The sequence below is a fragment of the Phalangium opilio genome, unplaced genomic scaffold (assembly GCF_054372755.1).
Source record: "Phalangium opilio isolate 3A_F unplaced genomic scaffold, DU_Popi_V2 ptg001421l_1, whole genome shotgun sequence".
Taxonomy (NCBI): Eukaryota; Metazoa; Arthropoda; class Arachnida; order Opiliones; family Phalangiidae; genus Phalangium; species Phalangium opilio.
Genome location: NW_028324258.1, coordinates 829771 through 852272, shown reverse-complemented (window position 1 = coordinate 852272; position 22502 = coordinate 829771). Strand labels below are relative to the sequence as shown.

The 22502-nt window shown below is 45.8% G+C and overlaps 5 non-coding genes across 5 annotated transcripts; all 5 read right to left on the bottom strand.

The window, feature by feature from the left end:
• Positions 1–653: 653 nt before the first annotated feature.
• Positions 654–726, bottom strand: TRNAY-GUA (transfer RNA tyrosine (anticodon GUA)). Its single transcript has one exon. It is a non-coding gene; the product is annotated as a tRNA-Tyr (tRNA).
• A 4778-nt stretch (positions 727–5504) lies between these two features.
• On the bottom strand, positions 5505–5577 carry TRNAY-GUA (transfer RNA tyrosine (anticodon GUA)). Its single transcript has one exon. It is a non-coding gene; the product is annotated as a tRNA-Tyr (tRNA).
• A 2719-nt stretch (positions 5578–8296) lies between these two features.
• Positions 8297–8369, bottom strand: TRNAY-GUA (transfer RNA tyrosine (anticodon GUA)). Its single transcript has one exon. It is a non-coding gene; the product is annotated as a tRNA-Tyr (tRNA).
• Positions 8370–21243: 12874 nt separating this feature from the next.
• TRNAS-GCU (transfer RNA serine (anticodon GCU)) lies at positions 21244–21316 on the bottom strand. The gene has a single exon. It is a non-coding gene; the product is annotated as a tRNA-Ser (tRNA).
• Positions 21317–22125: 809 nt separating this feature from the next.
• TRNAS-GCU (transfer RNA serine (anticodon GCU)) lies at positions 22126–22198 on the bottom strand. The gene has a single exon. It is a non-coding gene; the product is annotated as a tRNA-Ser (tRNA).
• Between the last annotated feature and the right edge of the window lie 304 nt (positions 22199–22502).

The following is a 22502-nucleotide window of genomic DNA, read 5'->3' as shown; positions in this document are numbered from 1 at the left end:
AAATGGTTGTCACGTATTGTGGAAAAGTTTTGACTTTTTACGCTACATCTGATACCCCACAACACCTCTCCCGGGTGGGCTCGAACCTTCAACCTTTCGATTAACAGCTGATCGCGCTAATCATTGCGCCACGGAAGCCCAAAAATTAAATGGTCGTCAGGTATTGTGGAGAAACTTTGGCTTTCTACGTTACGTTTGAGATCCCACAACGCCGCTCCCGTGTGGGCTCGAACCACTAACCTATTGGTTAACAGCTGAAGGCGCTAACCATTGCGCCACGGAAGCCCAAAAATTAAATGCCCGTCAGGTATTGTGTAAAAACCTTGACTTTTTACGTCACATCTGAGACCTCACAACACCGCTCCCGGTTGGGCTCGAACCACCAACCTTTCGGTTAACAGCCGAACGCGCTAACCATTGCGCCACGGAAGCCCAAAACTTAAATGCTTGTCAGGTATTGTGTAAAAACCTTGACTTTTTACGTCACTTCTGAGACCTCACAACACCGCTCCCGGATGGGCTCGAACCACTAACCTATTGGTTAACAGCTGAAGGCGCTAACCATTGAGCCACGGAAGCTCAGAAATTAAATGGTTGTCACGTATTGTGGAAAAGTTTTGACTTTTTACGCTACATCTGAGACCCCACAACACCTCTCCCGGGTGGGCTCGAACCACCAACCTTTCGATTTACAGCTGAAAGCGCTAACCATTGCGCCACGGAAGCCCAAAAGTTCAATGTTCGTCAGGTATTGTGGAAAAACTCTGACATTTTATGTTACATCTGAGGCGTCACAACACCGCTCCCGGATGGGCTCGAACCACCAACCTATTGGTTAACAGCCGAACGCGCTAACCATTGAGCCACGGAAGCTCATAAATTAAATGGTTGTCACGTATTGTGGAAAAGTTTTGACATTTTACGCCACATCTGAGTCCCCACAACACCTCTCCCGGGTGGGCTCGAACCTTCAACCTTTCGATTAACAGCTGATAGCGCTAATCATTGCGCCACGGAAGCTTAAAAATTAAATGGTTGTCAGGTATTGTGGAAAAACCTTGACTTTTTACGTCACATATGAGACCTCACAACACCGCTCCCGGATGGGCTCGAACCACCAACCTATTGGTTAACAACCGAACGCGCTAACCATTGAGCCACGGAAGCTCAGAAATTAAATGGTTGACAGGTATTGTGGATAAGTTATGACTTATTACGTTACATCTGAGACCCTACAACACCTCTCCCGGTTGGGCACGAACCACCAACCTTTCGGTTAACAGTCGAACGCGCTAACCATTGCGCCACGGAAGCCCAAAAATTAAATGGTCGTCAGGTATTGTGGAAAAAACTTGACTTTTTACGCTACATCTGAGACCCCACAACACCTCTCCCGGGTGGGCTCGAACCTTCAACCTTTCGATTAACAGCTGAACGCGCTAACCATTGCGCCACGGAAGCCAAAAAGTTCAATGCTCGTCAGGTATTGTGTAAAAACCTTGACTTTTTACGTCACATCTGAGACCTCACAACACCGCTCCCGGTTGGGCTCGAACCACCAACCTATTGGTTAACAGCTGAACGCGCTAACCATTGAGCCACGGAAGCTCAGAAATTAAATGGTTCTCACGTATTGTGGAAAAGTTTTGACTTTTTACGCTACATCTGAGACCCCACAACACCTCTCCCGGGTGGGCTCGAACCTTCAACCTTTCGATTAACAGCTGATCGCGCTGATCATTGCGCCACGGAAGCCCACAAATTAAATGGTCGTCAGGTATTGTGGAGAAACTTTGGCTTTCTACGTTACGTTTGAGATCCCACAACGCCGCTCCCGGGTGGGCTCGAACCACTTACCTATTGGTTAACAGCTGAAGGCGCTAACCATTGCGCCACGGAAGCCCAAAAATTAAATGCTCGTCAGGTATTGTGTAAAAACCTTGACTTTTTACGTCACATCTGAGACCTCACAACACCGCTCCCGGTTGGGCTCGAACCACCAACCTTTCGGTTAACAGCCGAACGCGCTAACCATTGCGCCACGGAAGCCCAAAACTTCAATGCTCGTCAGGTATTGAGTAAAAACCTTGACTTTTTACGTCACATCTGAGACCTCACAACACCGCTCCCGGTTGGGCTCGAACCACCAACCTATTGGTTAACAGCCGAACGCGCTAACCATTGAGCCACGGAAGCTCAGAAATTAAATGGTTGTCACGTTATGTGGAAAAGTTTTGACTTTTTACGCTACATCTGAGACCCCACAACACCTCTCCCGGGTGGGCTCGAACCTTCAACCTTTCGATTAACAGCTGAACGCGCTAATCATTGCGCCACGGAAGCCCAAAAATTAAATGTTCGTCAGGTATTGTGGAAAAACTCTGACATTTTACGTTACATCTGAGACCTCACAACACCGTTCCCGGATGGGATCGAACCACCAACCTATTGGTTAACAGCTGAACGCGCTAACCATTGCGCCACGGAAGGCCAAAAATTAAATGCTCGTCAGGTATTGTGTAAAAACCTTGACTTTTTACGTCACATCTGAGACCTCACAACACCGCTCCCGGATGGGCTCGAACCACCAACCTATTGGTTAACAACCGAACGCGCTAACCATTGAGCCACGGAAGCTCAGAAATTAAATGGTTCTCACGTATTGTGGAAAGGTTTTGACTTTTTACGCTACATCTGAGACCCCACAACACCTCTCCCGGGTGGGCTCGAACCTTCAACCTTTCGATTAACAGCTGATCGCGCTAATCATTGCGCCACGGAAGCCCAAAAATTAAATGGTCGTCAGGTATTGTGGAAAAACTTTGGCTTTCTACGTTACGTTTGAGATCCCACAACGCCGCTCCCGGTTGGGCTCGAACCACTAACCTATTGGTTAACAGCTGAAGGCGCTAACCATTGCGCCACGGAAGCCCAAAAATTAAATGCTCGTCAGGTATTGTGTAAAAACCTTGACTTTTTACGTCACATCTGAGACCTCACAACACCGCTCCCGGTTGGGCTCGAACCACCAACCTTTCGGTTAACAGCCGAACGCGCTAACCATTGCGCCACGGAAGCCCAAAACTTCAATGCTCGTCAGGTATTGTGTAAAAACCTTGACTTTTTACGTCACATCTGAGACCTCACAACACCGCTCCCGGATGGGCTCGAACCACCAACCTATTGGTTAACAGCCGAACGCGCTAACCATTGAGCCACGGAAGCTCAGAAATTAAATGGTTGTCACGTATTGTGGAAAAGTTTTGACTTTTTACGCTACATCTGAGACCCCACAACACCTCTCCCGGGTGGGCTCGAACCTTCAACCTTTCGATTAACAGCTGATCGCGCTAACCATTGCGCCACGGAAGGCCAAAAATTAAATGCTCGTCAGGTATTGTGTAAAAACCTTGACTTTTTACGTCACATCTGATACCTCACAACACCGCTCCCGGATGGGCTCGAACCACCAACCTATTGGTTAACAACCGAACGCGCTAACCATTGAGCCACGGAAGCTCAGAAATTAAATGGTTCTCACGTATTGTGGAAAGGTTTTGACTTTTTACGCTACATCTGAGACCCCACAACACCTCTCCCGGGTGGGCTCGAACCTTCAACCTTTCGATTAACAGCTGATCGCGCTAATCATTGCGCCACGGAAGCCCAAAAATTAAATGGTCGTCAGGTATTGTGGAAAAACTTTGGCTTTCTACGTTACGTTTGAGATCCCACAACGCCGCTCCCGGTTGGGCTCGAACCACTAACCTATTGGTTAACAGCTGAAGGCGCTAACCATTGCGCCACGGAAGCCCAAAAATTAAATGCTCGTCAGGTATTGTGTAAAAACCTTGACTTTTTACGTCACATCTGAGACCTCACAACACCGCTCCCGGTTGGGCTCGAACCACCAACCTTTCGGTTAACAGCCGAACGCGCTAACCATTGCGCCACGGAAGCCCAAAACTTCAATGCTCGTCAGGTATTGTGTAAAAACCTTGACTTTTTACGTCACATCTGAGACCTCACAACACCGCTCCCGGATGGGCTCGAACCACCAACCCATTGGTTAACAGCCGAACGCGCTAACCATTGAGCCACGGAAGCTCAGAAATTAAATGGTTGTCACGTATTGTGGAAAAGTTTTGACTTTTTACGCTACATCTGAGACCCCACAACACCTCTCCCGGGTGGGCTCGAACCTTCAACCTTTCGATTAACAGCTGATCGCGCTAATCATTGCGCCACGGAAGCCCAAAAATTAAATGGTCGTCAGGTATTGTGGAGAAACTTTGGCTTTCTACGTTACGTTTGAGATCCCACAACGCCGCTCCCGGGTGGGCTCGAACCACTAACCTATTGGTTAACAGCTGAAGGCGCTAACCATTGCGCCACGGAAGCCCAAAAAGTAAATGCTCGTCAGGTATTGTGTAAAAACCTTGACTTTTTACGTCACATCTGAGACCTCACAACACCGCTCCCGGTTGGGCTCGAACCACCAACCTTTCGGTTAACAGCCGAACGCGCTAACCATTGCGCCACGGAAGCCCAAAACTTAAATTTTCGTCAGGTATTGTGTAAAAACCTTGACTTTTTACGTCACATCTGAGACCTCACAACACCGCTCCCGGATGGGCTCGAACCACCAACCTATTGGTTAACAGCCGAACGCGCTAACCATTGAGCCACGGAAGCTCAGAAATTAAATGGTTCTCACGTATTGTGGAAAAGTTTTGACTTTTTACGCTACATCTGAGACCCCACAACACCTCTCCCGGGTGGGCTCGAACCACCAACCTTTCGGTTAACAGCTGAACGCGCTGACCATTGCGCCACGAAAGCCCAAAAATAAAATGGTCGTCCGGTATTGTGGAAAGATTTTGGCTTTCAACGTTACATTTGAGATCCCAAAACACCGCTCCCGGGTGGGCTCGAACCACCAACCTATTGGTTAACAGCTGAAGGCGCTAACCATTGCGCCACGGAAGCCCAAAAATTAAATGCTCGTCAGGTATTGTGTAAAAACCTTGACTTTTTACGTCACATCTGAGACCTCACAACACCGCTCCCGGTTGGGCTCGAACCACCAACCTTTCGGTTAACAGCCGAACGCGCTAACCATTGCGCCACGGAAGCCCAAAACTTAAATGCTCGTCAGGTATTGTGTAAAAACCTTGACTTTTTACGTCACATCTGAGACCTCACAACACCGCTCCCGGATGGGCTCGAACCACCAACCTATTGGTTAACAGCCTAACGCGCTAACCATTGAGCCACGGAAGCTCAGAAATTAAATGGTTGTCACGTATTGTGGAAAAGTTTTGACTTTTTACGCTACATCTGAGACCCCACAACACCTCTCCCGGGTGGGCTCGAACCTTCAACCTTTCGATTAACAGCTGATCGCGCTAATCATTGCGCCACGGAAGCCCAAAAATTAAATGGTCGTCAGGTATTGTGGAGAAACTTTGGCTTTCTACGTTACGTTTGAGATCCCACAACGCCGCTCCCGGGTGGGCTCGAACCACCAACCATTCGATTTACAGCTGAACGCGCTAACCATTGCGCCACGGAAGCCCAAAAGTTCAATGTTCGTCAGGTATTGTGGAAAAACTCTGACATTTTATGTTACATCTGAGGCGTCACAACACCGCTCCCGGATGGGCTCGAACCACCAACCTATTGGTTAACAGCCGAACGCGCTAACCATTGAGCCACGGAAGCTCATAAATTAAATGGTTGTCACGTATTGTGGAAAAGTTTTGACATTTTACGCCACATCTGAGTCCCCACAACACCTCTCCCGGGTGGGCTCGAACCTTCAACCTTTCGATTAACAGCTGATCGCGCTAATCATTGCGCCACGGAAGCCCAAAAATTAAATGGTCGTCAGGTATTGTGGAAAAACCTTGACTTTTACGTCACATCTGAGACCTCACAACACCGCTCCCGGACGGGCTCGAACCACCAACCTATTGGTTAACAGCCGAACGCGCTAACCATTGAGCCACGGAAGCTCAGAAATTAAATGGTTGACAGGTATTGTGGATAAGTTATGACTTATTACGTTACATCTGAGACCCTACAACACCTCTCCCGGTTGGGCACGAACCACCAACCTTTCGGTTAACAGCCGAACGCGCTAACCATTGCGCCACGGAAGCCCAAAAATTAAATGGTCGTCAGGTATTGTGGAAAAAACTTGACTTTTTACGTCACATCTGAGACGTCACAACACCGCTCCCGGATGGGCTCGAACCACCAACCTATTGGTTAACAGCCGAACGCGCTAACCATTGAGCCACGGAAGCTCAGAAATTAAATGGTTCTCACGTATTGTGGAAAAGTTTTGACTTTTTACGCTACATCTGAGACCCCACAACACCTCTCCCGGGTGGGCTCGAACCTTCAACCTTTCGATTAACAGCTGATCGCGCTAATCATTGCGCCACGGAAGCCCAAAAATTAAATGGTCGTCAGGTATTGTGGAAAAACTTTGGCTTTGCACGTTACGTTTGAGATCCCACAACGCCGCTCCCGGGTGGGCTCGAACCACCAACCTTTCGGTTAACAGCTGAACGCGCTGACCATTGCGCCACGAAAGCCCAAAAATAAAATGGTCGTCCGGTATTGTGGAAAGATTTTGGCTTTCAACGTTACATTTGAGATCCCAAAACACCGCTCCCGGGTGGGCTCGAACCACCAACCTATTGGTTAACAGCTGAAGGCGCTAACCATTGCGCCACGGAAGCCCAAAAATTAAATGCTCGTCAGGTATTGTGTAAAAACCTTGACTTTTTACGTCACATCTGAGACCTCACAACACTGCTCCCGGTTGGGCTCGAACCACCAACCTATTGGTTAACAGCTGAAGGCGCTAACCATTGCGCCACGGAAGCCCAAAAATTAAATGCTCGTCAGGTATTGTGTAAAAACCTTGACTTTTTACGTCACATCTGAGACCTCACAACACCGCTCCCGGTTGGGCTCGAACCACCAACCTTTCGGTTAACAGCCGAACGCGCTAACCATTGCGCCACGGAAGCCCAAAACTTAAATGCTCGTCAGGTATTGTGTAAAAACCTTGACTTTTTACGTCACATCTGAGACCTCACAACACCGCTCCCGGATGGGCTCGAACCACCAACCTATTGGTTAACAGCCTAACGCGCTAACCATTGAGCCACGGAAGCTCAGAAATTAAATGGTTGTCACGTATTGTGGAAAAGTTTTGACTTTTTACGCTACATCTGAGACCCCACAACACCTCTCCCGGGTGGGCTCGAACCTTCAACCTTTCGATTAACAGCTGATCGCGCTAATCATTGCGCCACGGAAGCCCAAAAATTAAATGGTCGTCAGGTATTGTGGAGAAACTTTGGCTTTCTACGTTACGTTTGAGATCCCACAACGCCGCTCCCGGGTGGGCTCGAACCACTAACCTATTGGTTAACAGCTGAAGGCGCTAACCATTGCGCCACGGAAGCCCAAAAATTAAATGCTCGTCAGGTATTGTGTAAAAACCTTGACTTTTTACGTCACATCTGAGACCTCACAACACCGCTCCCGGTTGGGCTCGAACCACCAACCTTTCGGTTAACAGCCGAACGCGCTAACCATTGCGCCACGGAAGCCCAAAACTTAAATGCTCGTCAGGTATTGTGTAAAAACCTTGACTTTTTACGTTACATCTGAGACCTCACAACACCGCTCCCGGATGGGCTCGAACCACAAACCTATTGGTTAACAGCCGAACTCGCTAACCATTGAGCCACGGAAGCTCAGAAATTAAATGGTTGTCACGTATTGTGGAAAAGTTTTGACTTTTTACGCTACATCTGAGACCCCACAACACCTCTCCCGGGTGGGCTCGAACCTTCAACCTTTCGATTAACAGCTGAACGCGCTAATCATTGCGCCACGGAAGCCCAAAAATTAAATGTTCGTCAGGTATTGTGGAAAAACTCTGACATTTTACGTTACATCTGAGACCTCACAACACCGGTCCCGGATGGGCTCGAACCACCAACCTATTGGTTAACAGCTGAACGCGCTGACCATTGCGCCACGGAAGCCCAAAAATTAAATGGTCGTCCGGTATTGTGGAAAGATTTTGGCTTTCAACGTTACATTTGAGATACCAAAACACCGCTCCCGGGTGGGCTCGAACCACCAACCTATTGGTTAACAGCCGAATTCGCTAACCATTGAGCCACGGAAGCTCAGAATTTAAATGGTTGTCACGTATTGTGGAAAAGTTTTGACTTTTTACGCTACATATGAGACCCCACAACACCTCTCCCGGGTGGGCTCGAACCACCAACCATTCGATTTACAGCTGAACGCGCTAACCATTGCGCCACGGAAGCCCAAAAGTTCAATGTTCGTCAGGTATTGTGGAAAAACTCTGACATTTTATGTTACATCTGAGGCGTCACAACACCGCTCCCGGATGGGCTCGAACCACTAACCTATTGGTTAACAGCCGAACGCGCTAACCATTGAGCCACGGAAGCTCATAAATTAAATGGTTGTCACGTATTGTGGAAAAGTTTTGACATTTTACGCCACATCTGAGTCCCCACAACACCTCTCCCGAGTGGGCTCGAACCTTCAACCTTTCGATTAACAGCTGATCGCGCTAATCATTGCGCCACGGAAGCCCAAAAATTAAATGGTCGTCAGGTATTGTGGAAAAACCTTGACTTTTACGTCACATCTGAGACCTCACAACACCGCTCCCGGACGGGCTCGAACCACCAACCTATTGGTTAACAGCCGAACGCGCTAACCATTGAGCCACGGAAGCTCAGAAATTAAATGGTTGACAGGTATTGTGGATAAGTTATGACTTATTACGTTACATCTGAGACCCTACAACACCTCTCCCGGTTGGGCACGAACCACCAACCTTTCGGTTAACAGCCGAACGCGCTAACCATTGCGCCACGGAAGCCCAAAAATTAAATGGTCGTCAGGTATTGTGGAAAAAACTTGACTTTTTACGTCACATCTGAGACGTCACAACACCGCTCCCGGATGGGCTCGAACCACCAACCTATTGGTTAACAGCCGAACGCGCTAACCATTGAGCCACGGAAGCTCAGAAATTAAATGGTTCTCACGTATTGTGGAAAAGTTTTGACTTTTTACGCTACATCTGAGACCCCACAACACCTCTCCCGGGTGGGCTCGAACCTTCAACCTTTCGATTAACAGCTGATCGCGCTAATCATTGCGCCACGGAAGCCCAAAAATTAAATGGTCGTCAGGTATTGTGGAAAAACTTTGGCTTTCTACGTTACGTTTGAGATCCCACAACGCCGCTCCCGGGTGGGCTCGAACCACTAACCTATTGGTTAACAGCTGAAGGCGCTAACCATTGCGCCACGGAAGCCCAAAAATTAAATGCTCGTCAGGTATTGTGTAAAAACCTTGACTTTTTACGTCACATCTGAGACCTCACAACACCGCTCCCGGTTGGGCTCGAACCACCAACCTTTCGGTTAACAGCCGAACGCGCTAACCATTGCGCCACGGAAGCCCAAAACTTAAATGCTCGTCAGGTATTGTGTAAAAACCTTGACTTTTTACGTCACATCTGAGACCTCACAACACCGCTCCCGGATGGGCTCGAACCACCAACCTATTGGTTAACAGCCGAACGCGCTAACCATTGAGCCACGGAAGCTCAGAAATTAAATGGTTGTCACGTATTGTGGAAAAGTTTTGACTTTCTACGCTACATCTGAGACCCCACAACACCTCTCCCGGGTGGGCTCGAACCTTCAACCTTTCGATTAACAGCTGAACGCGCTAATCATTGCGCCACGGAAGCCCAAAAATTAAATGTTCGTCAGGTATTGTGGAAAAACTCTGACATTTTACGTTACATCTGAGACCTCACAACACCGTTCCCGGATGGGCTCGAACCACCAACCTATTGGTTAACAGCTGAACGCGCTAACCATTGCGCCACGGAAGGCCAAAAATTAAATGCTCGTCAGGTATTGTGTAAAAACCTTGACTTTTTACGTCACATCTGAGACCTCACAACACCGCTCCCGGATGGGCTCGAACCACCAACCTATTGGTTAACAGCCGAACGCGCTAACCATTGAGCCACGGAAGCTCAGAAATTAAATGGTTCTCACGTATTGTGGAAAAGTTTTGACTTTTTACGCTACATCTGAGACCCCACAACACCTCTTCCGGGTGGGCTCGAACCTTCAACCTTTCGATTAACAGCTGAACGCGCTAATCATTGCGCCACGGAAGCCCAAAAATTAAATGTTCGTCAGGTATTGTGGAAAAACTCTGACATTTTACGTTACATCTGAGACCTCACAACACCGTTCCCGGATGGGCTCGAACCACCAACCTATTGGTTAACAGCTGAACGCGCTAACCATTGCGCCACGGAAGGCCAAAAATTAAATGCTCGTCAGGTATTGTGTAAAAACCTTGACTTTTTACGTCACATCTGAGACCTCACAACACCGCTCCCGGATGGGCTCGAACCACCAACCTATTGGTTAACAGCCGAACGCGCTAACCATTGAGCCACGGAAGCTCAGAAATTAAATGGTTCTCACGTATTGTGGAAAAGTTTTGACTTTTTACGCTACATCTGAGACCCCACAACACCTCTCCCGGGTGGGCTCGAACCTTCAACCTTTCGATTAACAGCTGATCGCGCTAATCATTGCGCCACGGAAGCCCACAAATTAAATGGTCGTCAGGTATTGTGGAGAAACTTTGGCTTTCTACGTTACGTTTGAGATCCCACAACGCCGCTCCCGGGTGGGCTCGAACCACTTACCTATTGGTTAACAGCTGAAGGCGCTAACCATTGCGCCACGGAAGCCCAAAAATTAAATGCTCGTCAGGTATTGTGTAAAAACCTTGACTTTTTACGTCACATCTGAGACCTCACAACACCGCTCCCGGATGGGCTCGAACCACCAACCTATTGGTTAACAGCCGAACGTGCTAACCATTGAGCCACGGAAGCTCAGAAATTAAATGGTTGTCACGTATTGTGGAAAAGTTTTGACTTTTTACGCTACATCTGAGACCCCACAACACCTCTTCCGGGTGGGCTCGAACCTTCAACCTTTCGATTAACAGCTGAACGCGCTAATCATTGCGCCACGGAAGCCCACAAATTAAATGTTCGTCAGGTATTGTGGAAAAACTCTGACATTTTACGTTACATCTGAGACCTCACAACACCGCTCCCGGATGGGCTCGAACCACCAACCTATTGGTTAACAGCCGAACGCGCAAACCATTGAGCCACGAAAGCTCAGAAATTAAATGGTTGTCACGTATTGTGGATAAGTTTTGACTTATTACGTTACATCTGAGACCCTACATTGTTAAAAAAAATGGAACTGTTTGACACCTTAAGAGGTGTTTCCTAATGCATCCCCAGCAGCACCCCTATTGGTGTTTAAAAGCACCATTCGAGAGGATGTCAATACGCACCTTTCAAAACGGTGCGAAATAATACCTTCTCTGAAGGTGCTTTTTATATCCTGTGAGGTGTTTTAATCACTTTGAATAGAGGTGTATATTAATACCAGAAAAAGTGTTAATAAACCCTTTAAAAAAAGGTCTTTTTGAGACTAATTTGGTGTTTTTTAATTCCATTGGCGTTGGTGCTTTTTAATTCTTGTTAGGTTTAAACCATCACCCTTAATAGAGGATTATAATTATACCAGAAAGGTGTCTATCAACTCTGTAAAAGGAGTTTTTTGAAATTATTTTTTTCAAAACACATGAATTACCATAGATTAGTCTTTCAAAATAGCTGCTCAAAATCTGCTGCTCAAATCCAGTGGATTAAGGGTAAACGTTTTTTCTTCTGTAAGCCTTATTCAACCGTGTAAGAATTGATATGCGCGTGAAATGGTTACGTTTAACCTTTACTGTATATCCTCAATAGTTCTATTTAAGGACCTGATTTACATCATTCAAATGTGTATTTAATTTTCGGCTCACTGTGAACCGTCAAGACCTCCTCAAAGACATAGGAATTCAAGGAACCAATCTGAACAACGCTTACCAAAATATTTAGAAGTAACATTTAGTGAAACTAGGAAAGTTAAATTACATGTTTACACTGTATATAAATGTAGTAAAGCTGAATTAGAAAGTAAACACCAAATTTGATATATTAATATAAAAGATCTTCTTAGAATATTGAAATGAAAAAGAGCTTTATAGCTACAAAACTACTTAAAGAATCGTAATGCCGAAACATACTTAACATATTTTCATTTAATTTTCTACAATAAGAAAATGTTATGGTTTTGTAAGAGATAATTTTATCCTACTCGTGATATGCATGTAGTGTTTCGACTCAGATGCAATCTTCTTTACTCGTTCTATATAAACTTTCACTTGTGTCGTTCCGAAGAAAGAAAATTATCTTAAATATTTAAATAAATTTAAATGATATTAATTTTTTAATCTTCAGTATTTTACCTTAAATCTAGTTAAGTGGTTTTAAGAACGTTATTCTTAAAATGATTTTACACATAGCTATTGTTGACGTTTGACTTCTAGCGTAAACCGTTTTCACAATTTTTGGAAATTTAGGGTATATAAGGCGATTGATTCACAAATGGTAGGAATAAGCGCTATTGCGTGAACCTTTGGTCGAGGCCCTGCCATTGGGAGGCTGGTCGTTTCTCGTAACTTAAGTCGATCGCGCGTACATCTTAATCCCAACGATGATAATGGAGTAGAATCCAATGTTTCAGATTGGCGTGTATGTGTTATAAACAGAAGACTATATGATGGCGTTGTCAGAAGACAATAAGTACAGAATAGCGTGTATGTGGTATTTACCATTAGAAAAACAAGTGTGGCGATAGAGTAATGAAGTAGAATTTTTACCTCTCTCCAAGTGACTGGACGTGTCTGTGTGTCTGTCTGTCACCGCGTTCGCAGTTGGCAAATCGAAGCAAAAGTGTTCGTAATTTCCGGAACGCGTTCGCAGTATAAAGAAATTCGGAAAATGTTACTTCTTTGCTATATCCATCTTATTTAACGTCAATCATTAACTATTCGTTAAACCTTCATCTGCTGTCTAACAACCAATTGTTTCACCCAATGCTATCCGGTATTTAATGGTTTCTAACAACAACACCATGCACTAGTCATTCGTGTACACCACATACGCCACACGTGAGACATGAGAAACGTCCAGCCTCCTAATGGCAGAGCTACCACCAAAGGTTCACGCAATTGCGCATTTCTTATCTCTTAGTGTGAATCAATCACTTTATATACCCAAAATTTACAAAAGTTCTGATATAGGTGTTTCCTTGAAGTATAACTTTATAGATAGCTATGTTTAAAATTATTTTAGGAATTAAATTTCTTAAACCGACCTAACTATAATTAACGTAAAATACTAACAATTATAATAATTCATAGCACTTATATTTATTTAATTATTTAAGATAAACTTCTTTATTTGGAATGACAAAAAAAGAGAGTTTATATAGAACGAGTAATGAAGATTGCATCTGAATCGAGACACAACACGCATATCAAAGTTAATATAAAGCGAGTAGGATGATAAGATCTCTTACAAAACGATAACATTTTCTTTTTGCAGAATATTAAATGGAAATATTTTAGTAGTTGTGTCACTCGGAGAGATTAAAACCTGTGTCAAGGCGAAATTCAAGTGATAATTTTATTAATTACTCTAATTCCAAGACATTCTAGCATATTGAACTCTTCAAGAATTATTTTCCAATGATTGAAAAATCAAAATAATTATAAATTCCTAGAAATATTAGAATAAGCTAGTCCTAAGAAATGTTAAATAATTTAGATTTTTAAAATCTTTGGGTTATTTTTAGGATGCTTCACTATGCAGGTAGAATTAGTAGATTATTTCCCTCTAAGCTCATATCAATAGCCTTTCACTTAAAAAAACATCATATCAGCTAAAAATGTGTGAAGTAAAGCCCAAAGGTGTTTATTCGCACCATTCGAACAGATTTATATTAAAAACACTATTTCCGATTAAAAAACAATTTAATAAGGGTCAATTAACACCTAAAGGTGTGTCTACGTACCAGCATGAATTTATTTATTAACATGAATATATATGTGTATCATTAGCCTTTCTATCATGTTATTCAGGGATGGGAGGGACCTTTCTATTACAAACGTGTTTAACGTCATCGCGGTAGCCAATCAAAATCGAGACACCTGGAAGTTCGAACAGCAGACGAACAGTTTAACAAAATTGTATGAGGGATACAATTTTCGGTTAGGTTCACCAAACTGCGTCAACGGAATATTAAAAATGATCGCCGATACGTGAATAAATATCTCAACACGATGTCCGAAAGTGATATTGATCTTTTAAAGGAAATTATAAAAAGTGCCTGCAATGTTTTTCCTAATCTGAAACTGAAAACTGTTGGTAAAGTGCTAAGCCTTGGCCATTATGAAAATGAATGTAACGGTTGAAAGTAAACTACTAACATTTTAAATCGTGAGAATTGATGTTGCTGGTTTTTCCCTGCTGTTGGAGTTAAATTAATGCGGTAGTTGATCAATTTACAAGCATAATTAGCCTTCCGCGTGACAAGAGCATTAGCTTTAAAAACAAACCGCCAGAAATTCTCTGACGTCACTCAAACTAAGCCCCTCCCATCCCTGAATATGTAGTTTAACTAGTCAATGCAGATATATATTCATGTTAATAAATAAATTCATGGTACCAGTGAATCACGATTTTCTTAAAAAGTACCTTAAAAGAGTCAACTAGCACCTTTTTACGGAGAAAACACCATCTCAGTTAAAAAACACTCCAAAAAGAGTGTATAAACACCTCGAGGTATTTCCGAACACCCATGAAACACCTTTTTTTCTAACAGTGTACAACACCTCTCCCGGTTGGGCTCGAACCACCAACCTATTGGTTAACAGCCGAACGCGCTAACCATTGCGCCACGGAAGCCCAAAAACTGTATGGTCGTCAGGTATTGTGGAAAAACCTTGACTTTTTACGTCACATCTGAGACCTCACAACACCGCTCCCGGATGGGCTCGAACCACCAACCTATTGGTTAACAGCCGAACGCGCTAACCATTGAGCCACGGAAGCTCAGAAATTAAATGGTTGTCTCGTATTGTGCAAAAGTTTTGACTTTTTACGCTACATCTGAGACCCCACAACACCTCTCCCGGGTGGGCTCGAACCTTCAACCTTTCGATTAACAGCTGAACGCGCTAATCATTGCGCCTCGGAAGCCCAAAAATTAAATGTTCGTCAGGTATTGTGGAAAAAATCTGACATTTTACGTTACATCTGAGACCTCACAACACCGCTCCCGGATGGGCTCGAACCACCAACCTATTGGTTAACAGCCGAACGCGCTAACCATTGAGCCATGGAAGCTCAGAATTTAAATGGTTGTCAGGTATTGTGGATAAGTTATGACTTATTACGTTACATCTGAGACCCTACAACACCTCTCCCGGTTGGGCTCGAACCACCAACCTTTCGGTTAACAGCCGAACGCGCTAACCATTGCGCCAAGGAAGCCCAAACAATAAATGCTCGTCAGGTATTGTGGAAAAACTTTGGCCTTCTACGTTACATTTGAGATCCCACAACACCGCTCCCGGGTGGGCTCGAACCACCAACCTATTGGTTAACAGCCGAACGCGCTAACCATTGCGCGACGGAAGCCCAAAAACTAAATGGTCGTCAGGTATTGTGGAAAAACTTTGGCTTTCTACGTTACATTTGAGATCCCACAACACCGCTCCCGGGTGGGGTCGAACCACCAACCTATTGGTTAACAGCTGAACGCGCTAACCATTGCGCCACGGAAACCCAAAAATTAAATGTTCGTCAGGTATTGCGTAAAAACCTTGACTTTTTACGTCACATCTGAGACCTCACAACACCGCTCCCGGATGGGCTCGAACCACCAACCTATTGGTTAACAGCCGAACGCGCAAACCATTGAGCCACGAAAGCTCAGAAATTAAATGATTGTCACGTATTGTGGAAAAGTTTTGACTTTTTACGCTACATCTGAGACCCCACAACACCTCTCCCGGGTGGGCTCGAACCTTCAACCTTTCGATTAACAGCTGAACGCGCTAACCATTGCGCCACGGAAGCCCAAAAAATAAATGTTCGTCAGGTATTGTGGAAAAACTCTGACATTTTACGTTACATCTGAGACCTCACAACACCGCTCCCGGATGGGCTCGAACCACCAACCTATTGGTTAACAGCCGAACGCGCTAACCATTGCGCCACGGAAGCTCAGAAATGAAATGGTTGTCAGGTATTGTGGATAAGTTATGGATTATTACGTTACATCTGAGACCCTACAACACCTCTCCCGAATGGGCTCGAACCACCAACCTTTCGGTTAACAGCCGAACGCGCTAACCATTGCGCCAAGGAAGCCCAAAAAATAAATGGTCGTCAGGTATTGTGGAAAAACTTTGGCTTTCTACGTTACATTTGAGATCCCACATCACCGCTCCCGGGTGGGCTCGAACCACCAACCTATTGGTTAACAGCTGAACGCGCTAACCATTGCGCCACGGAAACCCAAAAATTAAATGTTCATCAGGTATTGCGTAAAAACCTTGACTTTTTACGTCACATCTGAGACCTCACAACACCGCTCCCGGATGGGCTCGAACCACCAACCTATTGGTTAACAGCCGAACGCGCAAACCATTGAGCCACGAAAGCTCAGAAATTAAAGGGTTGTCACGTATTGTGGAAAAGTTTTGACTTTTTACGCTACATCTGAGACCCCACAACACCTCTCCCGGGTGGGCTCGAACCTTCAACCTTTCGATTAACAGCTGAACGCGCTAAACATTGCGCCACGGAAGCCCAAAAATTAAATGTTCGTCAGGTATTGTGGAAAAACTCTGACATTTTACGTTATATCTGAGACCTCACAACACCGCTCCCGAATGGGCTCGAACCACCAACCTATTGGTTAACAGCCGAACGCGCTAACCATTGAGCCACGGAAGCTCAGAAATTGAATGGTTGTCAGGTATTGTGGATAAGTTTTGACTTATTACGTTACATCTGAGACCCTACAACACCTCTCCCGGTTGGGCTCGAACCACCAACCTTTCGGTTAACAGCCGAACGCGCTAACCATTGCGCCAAGGAAGCCCAAAAAATAAATGGTCGTCAGGTATTGTGGAAAAACTTTGGCTTTCTACGTTACATTTGAGATCCCACAACACCGCTCCCGGATGGGCTCGAACCACCAACCTATTGGTTAACAGCTGAACGCGCTAACCATTGCGCCACGGAAGCCCAAAAATTAAATGCTCATCAGGTATTGTGTAAAAACCTTGACTTTTTACGTCACATCTGAGCCCTCACAACACCGCTCCCGGATGGGCTCGAACCACCAACCTATTGGTTAACAGCCGCACGCGCTAATCATTGCTCCTCGGAAGCTCAGATTTTAAATGGTTGTCACGTATTGTGGAAAAGTTTTGACTTTTTACGCTACATCTGAGACCCCACAACACCTCTCCCGGGTGGGCTCGAACCACCAACCTATTGGTTAACAGCCGAACGCGCTAACCATTGAGCCACGGAAGCTCAGAAATTAAATGGTTGTCAGGTATTGTGGATAAGTTTTGACTTATTACGTTACATCTGAGACCCCACAACACCTCTCCCGGTTGGGCTCGAACCACCAACCTTTCGGTTAACAGCCGAACGCGCTAACCATTGCGCCAAGGAAGCCCAAAAAATAAATGGTCGTCAGGTATTGTGGAAAAACTTTGGCTTTCTACGTTACATTTGAGATCCCACATCACCGCTCCCGGGTGGGCTCGAACCACCAACCTATTGGTTAACAGCCGAACGCGCTAACCATTGCGCCACGGAAGCCCAAAAACTAAATGGTCGTCAGGTATTGTGGAAAAACTTTGGCTTTCTACGTTACATTTGAGATCCCACAACACCGCTCCCGGATGGGCTCGAACCACCAACCTATTGGTTAACAGCTGAACGCGCTAACCATTGCGCCACGGAAGCCCAAAAATTAAATGCTCATCAGGTATTGTGTAAAAACCTTGACTTTTTACGTCACATCTGAGCCCTCACAACACCGCTCCCGGATGGGCTCGAACCACCAACCTATTGGTTAACAGCCGCACGCGCTAATCATTGCGCCTCGGAAGCTCAGAAATTAAATGGTTGTCACGTATTGTGGAAAAGTTTTGACTTTTTACGCTACATCTGAGACCCCACAACACCTCTCCCGGGTGGGCTCGAACCACCAACCTATTGGTTAACAGCCGAACGCGCTAATCATTGAGCCACGGAAGCTCAGAAATTAAATGGTTGTCAGGTATTGAGGATAAGTTTTGACTTATTACGTTACATCTGAGACCCTACAACACCTCTTCCGGGTGGGCTCGAACCTTCAACCTTTCGATGAACAGCTGAACGCGCTAATCATTGCGCCACGGAAGCCCTCAAATTAAATGTTCGTCAGGTATTGTGGAAAAACTCTGACATTTTACGTTACATATGAGACCTCACAACACCGCTCCCGGATGGGCTCGAACCACCAACCTATTGGTTAACAGCCGAACGCGCTAACCATTGAGCCACGGAAGCTCAGAAATTAAATGGTTGTCAGGTATTGTGGATAAGTTATGACTTATTACGTTACATCTGAGACCCTACAACACCTCTCCCGGTTGGGCTCGAACCACCAACCTTTCGGTTAACAGCCGAACGCGCTAACCATTGCGCCAAGGAAGCCCAAAAAATAAATGGTCGTCAGGTATTGTGGAAAAACTTTGGCTTTCTACGTTACATTTGAGATCCCACATCACCGCTCCCGGGTGGGCTCGAACCACCAACCTATTGGTTAACAGCCGAACGCGCTAACCATTGCGCCACGGAAGCCCAAAAACTAAATGGTCGTCAGGTATTGTGGAAAGACTTTGGCTTTCTACGTTACATTTGAGATCCCACAACACCGCTTCCGGATGGGCTCGAACCACCAACCTATTGGTTAACAGCTGAACGCGCTAACCATTGCGCCACGGAAGCCCAAAAATTAAATGCTCATCAGGTATTGTGTAAAAACCTTGAATTTTTACGTCACATCTGAGCCCTCACAACACCGCTCCCGGATGGGCTCGAACCACCAACCTATTGGTTAACAGCCGAACGCGCTAACCATTGAGCCACGGAAGCTCAGAAATTAAATGGTTGTCACGTATTGCGGAAAAGTTTTGACTTTTTACGCTACATCTGAGACCCCACAACACCTCTCCCGGGTGGGCTCGAACCTTCAACCTTTCGATTAACAGCTGAACGCGCTAATCATTGCGCCACGGAAGCCCAAAAATTAAATGTTCGTCAGGTATTGTGGAAAAACTCTGACATTTTACGTTACATCTGAGACCTCACAACACCGCTCCCGGATGGGCTCGAACCACCAACCTCTTGGTTAACAGCCGAACGCGCTAACCATTGAGCCACGGAAGCTCAGAAATTGAATGGTTGTCAGGTATTGTGGATAAGTTATGACTTATTACGTTACATCTGAGACCCTACAACACCTCTCCCGGTTGGGCTCGAACCACCAACCTTTCGGTTAACAGCCGAACGCGCTAACCATTGCGCCAAGGAAGCCCAAAAAATAAATGGTCGTCAGGTATTGTGGAAAAACTTTGGCTTTCTACGTTACATTTGAGATCCCACATCACCGCTCCCGGGTGGGCTCGAACCACCAACCTATTGGTTAACAGCCGAACGCGCTAACCATTGCGCCACGGAAGCCCAAAAACTAAATGGTCGTCAGGTATTGTGAAAAAACTTTGGCTTTCTACGTTACATTTGAGATGCCACAACACCGCTCCCGGGTGGGGTCGAACCACCAACCTATTGGTTAACAGCTGAACGCGCTAACCATTGCGCCACGGAAGCCCAAAAATTAAATGCTCGTCAGGTATTGTGTAAAATCCTTGACTTTTTACGTCACATCTGAGACCTCACAACACCGCTCCCGGATGGGCTCGAACCACCAACCTATTGGTTAACAGCCAAACGCGCTAACCATTGAGCCACGGAAGCTCAGAAATTAAATGGTTGTCACGTATTGTGGAAAAGGTTTGACTTTTTACGCTACATCTGAGACCCCACAACACCTCTCCCGGGTGGGCTCGAACCTTCAACCTTTCGATTAACAGCTAAACGCGCTAATCATTGCGCCACGGAAGCCCAAAAATTAAATGTTCGTCAGGTATTGTGGAAAAACTCTGACATTTTACGTTACATCTGAGACCTCACAACACCGCTCCCGGATGGTCTCGAACCACCAACCTATTGGTTAACAGCCGAACGCGCTAACCATTGAGCCACGGAAGCTCAGAAATTAAATGGTTGTCAGGTATTGTGGATAAGTTTTGACTTATTACGTTACATCTGAGACCCTACAACACCTCTCCCGGTTGGGCTCGAACCACCAACCTTTCGGTTAACAGCCGAACGCGCTAACCATTGCGCCAAGGAAGCCCAAAAAATAAATGGTCGTCAGGTATTGTGGAAAAACTTTGGCTTTCTACGTTACATTTGAGATCCCACATCACCGCTCCCGGGTGGGCTCGAACCACCAACCTATTGGTTAACAGCCGAACGCGCTAACCATTGAGCCACGGAAGCTCAGAAATTAAATGGTTGTCACGTATTGTGGAAAAGGTTTGACTTTTTACGCTACATCTGAGACCCCACAACACCTCTCCCGGGTGGGCTCGAACCTTCAACCTTTCGATTAACAGCTAAACGCGCTAATCATTGCGCCACGGAAGCCCAAAAATTAAATGTTCGTCAGGTATTCTGGAAAAACTCTGACATTTTACGTTACATCTGAGACCTCACAACACCGCTCCCGGATGGTCTCGAACCACCAACCTATTGGTTAACAGCCGAACGCGCTAACCATTGAGCCACGGAAGCTCAGAAATTAAATGGTTGTCAGGTATTGTGGATAAGTTTTGACTTATTACGTTACATCTGAGACCCTACAACACCTCTCCCGGTTGGGCTCGAACCACCAACCTTCCGGTTAACAGCCGAACGCGCTAACCATTGCGCCAAGGAAGCCAAAAAAATAAATGGTCGTCAGGTATTGTGGAAAAACTTTGGCTTTCTACGTTACATTTGAGATCCCACAACACCGCTCCCGGGTGGGCTCGAACCACCAACCTATTGGTTAGCAGCCGAACGCGCTAACCATTGCGCGACGGAAGCCCAAAAACTAAATGGTCGTCAGATATTGTGGAAAAACTTTGGCTTTCTACGTTACATTTGAGATCCCACAACACCGCTCCCGGGTGGGCTCGAACCACCAACCTATTGGTTAACAGCTGAACGCGCTAACCATTGCGCCACGGAAGCCCAAAAATTAAATGCTCGTCAGGTATTGTGTAAAAACCTTGACTTTTTACGTCACATCTGAGACCTCACAACACCGCTCCCGGATGGGCTCGAACCACCAACCTATTGGTTAACAGCAGAACGCGCTAACCATTGAGCCACGGAAGCTCAGAAATTAAATGGTTGTCTCGTATTGTGGAAAAGGTTTGACTTTTTACGCTACATCTGAGACCCCACAACACCTCTCCCGGGTGGGCTCGAACCTTCAACCTTTCGATTAACAGCTAAACGCGCTAATCATTGCGCCACGGAAGCCCAAAAATTAAATGTTCGTCAGGTATTCTGGAAAAACTCTGACATTTTACGTTACATCTGAGACCTCACAACACCGCTCCCGGATGGTCTCGAACCACCAACCTATTGGTTAACAGCCGAACGCGCTAACCATTGAGCCACGGAAGCTCAGAAATTAAATGGTTGTCAGGTATTGTGGATAAGTTTTGACTTATTACGTTACATCTGAGACCCTACAACACCTCTCCCGGTTGGGCTCGAACCACCAACCTTCCGGTTAACAGCCGAACGCGCTAACCATTGCGCCAAGGAAGCCAAAAAAATAAATGGTCGTCAGGTATTGTGGAAAAACTTTGGCTTTCTACGTTACATTTGAGATCCCACAACACCGCTCCCGGGTGGGCTCGAACCACCAACCTATTGGTTAGCAGCCGAACGCGCTAACCATTGCGCGACGGAAGCCCAAAAACTAAATGGTCGTCAGATATTGTGGAAAAACTTTGGCTTTCTACGTTACATTTGAGATCCCACAACACCGCTCCCGGGTGGGCTCGAACCACCAACCTATTGGTTAACAGCTGAACGCGCTAACCATTGCGCCACGGAAGCCCAAAAATTAAATGCTCGTCAGGTATTGTGTAAAAACCTTGACTTTTTACGTCACATCTGAGACCTCACAACACCGCTCCCGGATGGGCTCGAACCACCAACCTATTGGTTAACAGCAGAACGCGCTAACCATTGAGCCACGGAAGCTCAGAAATTA